Genomic DNA, 3,907 nt, shown 5'->3' on the forward strand with positions numbered 1-3,907 from the left:
TGATTTTTTCACCATATATCTTGAGAATTGTTTTTTTAATTTTTTTTTTCACCTTATAAGCTTATATACATGAAATTTTTTAAATTTACCATATGCCTAATGAATAATGATGGTTAACTTTGTGACTATTAAGGATAACAATGCCACATGACGTCCTTTAATGAGTTCTCTTTTAAGTTTTTTAAATAATAAAATAACAAAAAAAATACAGAGTAATAATTTTTTTTTTTAAAAAAAAAAACAATACCCCAGCCAACCACACTTCCCTTACCCTTTACCCCTAGGCGCCGGCGCTGCTGACACTAAGAGCACTCACACTAGTGAGCAAAAAAAAATTTGTTCATTCTCTCTCTAGCCACTTTCTCTCCCTTGCAAACCATGAGCATTTTTGTGAGCAAATTTTATCCCACTAACGAGCAAAAAAAAAAAAAATTGCACATCAATCTCTCTCCTACTTTTTCACATACCCACCAACATTTCTCTCTCTTACACATCACCAATTATTATTAATTATGTTTTGGTTAAATGAAGTTTTAGTGCTACTATTTACAATTATACTATTATTTAACTTAATACAATTATTAAATATTAATTAATAATATTGAATTTTAATCGCTAAACAATTATAAATTATAAATCTCACTAGAAATGAGAGTAAGAATAATATAGTGTTTTTGTAATTTTTGAAATTATACCAAAATATGTCAAAATGGATCTCTATTTGTAGAGAAAAAAAAAATTATAACTGTTGATTAATGGATCTCTATTTTTTTTTAATTATAAATCGTCCAAAATAGCCGTTTTAAATTAATTACCGTTTAAAAATGGTAATATTTGCTGATTGGAGGAAGAAGCTGACAGGGAAATTGGAGAGTTGCTGGGCCCCATGCAGTTACTATTCATCCTCAAATTTGCTCATAGGATGAGCAAAATTAGAAATGCTCATGAGCATTTTTCAATATGCTTAATGATGAGGAACCATTTTTAACAAATTTGCTCACCATTTTTGTTCATGAGCAAAAAAATGCTCACTGATGTGAGTGCTCTAACCCCTTACTGATGTCCATCCCCTTCCTCTAAACCACCATCCCCCCAACTTAAAACTCTCTCTCTTCCCTCGAAACCCTCTCTCTTCAATTGTCGGCGCCCAAGACCCTTCCCCCGCGTTTGCGAACCAAATTCTCCTCTCCCCGTGCCATCTCCACCTTCTCACCCCTCCCCCACCAACCTGAAACCCTAATACAAAAATCGAGATATCAGGGGGAGAAATGAAGGGTTTTTCATGAGAAAGAGGGGGTTTAGGGTGGGGGATGGTGGTTCAGGACTTCAAGGGAAGGACGATGGCAGGGGTCAGAATGGTACGGGTACAAGGGTTTGGGGGAATGCGCGCCAGCGGAGGTGGAGGCACGACCAACCTTTCCACCTCCGCCGAACCTCATCCTCTCTTTCCCCTATCCCCTCTCATTTCCCTTACCCCAACAGCCCCACCCAAAAACACCAAGAAAACCAACCACCCAAAAACCAAACTCGTTCTCCGAGGGAGGGCAAGGGAGAGAGAGGATGTGGGGGTAACGGGTCGTAACAAGGGGGTCAGGGCGTAACATGAATATTTTTTTACAAACATCCAAAAAATCGGATACAGTAAAATTATTTTTGGACGGAAAAAGTAATTAAATTAGCTGAATCAGTACCTTTTAAAAAGTATGAGAGAGCTCTTACGGATAGTGTGAGGATATTTATTCCCCTTAAAATGTTTGTTTATATATATACTACTATCTATAAGAAGTTAAAAAAAAAAAAAATCTAACATAAAAATGTTTGTTTACATATTTCCCCCATTAATAAGTTTAAAAAGTTTTTTTTTTTATTATTTTTTAAAAAAAAAAATTTCCTAGGTAGTAGCCTAGAACTTGATAGTTTTTGTCACTTCCTCATAGGGCCTAAATTAACTCTACTAAAGTTTTGAAGAATATTACAAGATTGCAACATCCAACACATTTATTCTCTATGCAAATAATTATAATAATTAATAAAATACCATTCAAATTCATTAAGATTAATTGTAAAAACTTTTTTTTAAAAATTAGTTATAGCGCGCTTCAAAATTTCTGGTCATCCAAAAATGTTAGGAAAATTATGTGAATAATGTAAAAATAAAACTGGATTCTAGAAGGCAGGAGTAAGTAAAAATCAGCTATTATTAAAATAATAATATACTTCGTATTTTTGGTGTGGGTAATTGGGTATAATAAGCTGAAGCCACGCGGTTCAAGATTTGTACAGCGTCAGCGTATCCTGACCGTGTAACTACAGTGTGGTCGGTTGCGGGATCATGGTTATTTCAGAAATTTATTTTTTAATATTTTTTTTAATTATGTTACAATCGTCTTAAGACTTGGAAGTGAGTAATGCCAAACAGCCAAAGGATAGTATTAGTAATTTTATTAATTAAGAAGAAATCAAGACAAGTACGCCAGAAAATGGATATTCCACGGATAATTATAATAATAATCATAACAATTATAAATTAAGATGGGATTAGTGTAACGGATTAAATTACTCAAATGATTGCCACAGAAATAAAGTTAATTCTATTAGAGTATGTATTAACATAATCATGAGTAGGAAAGGAGTTATTTATGCTAAATCTAGTTGTCAATGCCAGCGGTTACTGTAGTAGTCTTTTTCTTAAAAACGACATGTCTACTAAAATTCAAACACTTTGTGATCCATATTCCCAGCTAATTAAATTGTTGAGGAAAAAAATAAATAAATTGTGGTGTTTTTTTTTCTGACATTCTGCCCCTGATCCCTAGAAAAATATCTACATTGATAATATTTACACCTCCTTAAAGGTAGTTTAAAATATTTAAGGAAGTATAAATTAAAATATCGATTAAATTAAATTGAGTGTTAAATCACTTTAATTATTTGGTGTAATTCATCTATTTTGCATGCATGTAGTATATCGGCAAAGGGTTTGTTCTCTTCAGATTATTTTCTATTCAACTCAGCTCAGCTTATTTCAGTCAGAATAGGCCCATAGTCACAATCTTCTCTTCTATAGATGTTTAAACTTTAAAGTCCTTAAATAACAAAAACATTAACACGGAAGATAAACAGTAGAGGAAAAAAAAAACTTTCATAACATTAGATTTAAGTATTTAACTCAAGTAATAACACCAACTAAAATAGATATAAATCCGGTTGAGTGGTTTGGAGACTAGATAAGTATTTTTGCATTGAACAAAAACAGGTTTCTTACAATAATATCAAAATGCATCAAATCTATTAACTAATACTAAAATAAAACATGGTTAACATCATCTCTCCTCAAAACTGTATATGTATCGTTTTCTTATGAAATTTTTTCCAACGAACCTAAAACCATTGATTACGTCATTTTTGTGTTTGTGATAGTTTTTTTTCCCCTTTTTGTGTGATACTTCATAAATAATCTACGTAAGTTTTTTCAACAACTTTAATCTAGAAAATTGAAGTATAGTAAATTGAATAGCAAATGTATTCCTTTATTTTGATTTAAAAATCTATCACTCCCTCTCCTTAATTGCTTAACACTAATATTTAAATGTCCAGTGTATTTCTTTTAAGATATCTCCCTTCAATAAATTTTTGACAAAATTGAAAAGATTCATTGTATATACGAGTTCTGTACTATTTTTTTTTATTAAAACCGTGCATCTCATGAGGATAATTTAGTATAACATTAAAGTTAATCAAATTTATTTAAAATTGTACAAAATTGCTCAAGCAAGTACTCATACCGTCATACGTAGTAGTTGCTCATTAAAAATTGCACAAAATTGATCTAGCAACCATATTAAAGTTTATGATAGTTGGACCTTTCACTAGTTCCACACTATCGTCTATTAGGTTGATTTTGTAC

The sequence above is a fragment of the Chenopodium quinoa genome, unplaced genomic scaffold (assembly GCF_001683475.1).
Source record: "Chenopodium quinoa cultivar QQ74 unplaced genomic scaffold, ASM168347v1, whole genome shotgun sequence".
Classification (NCBI taxonomy): Eukaryota; Viridiplantae; Streptophyta; class Magnoliopsida; order Caryophyllales; family Amaranthaceae; genus Chenopodium; species Chenopodium quinoa.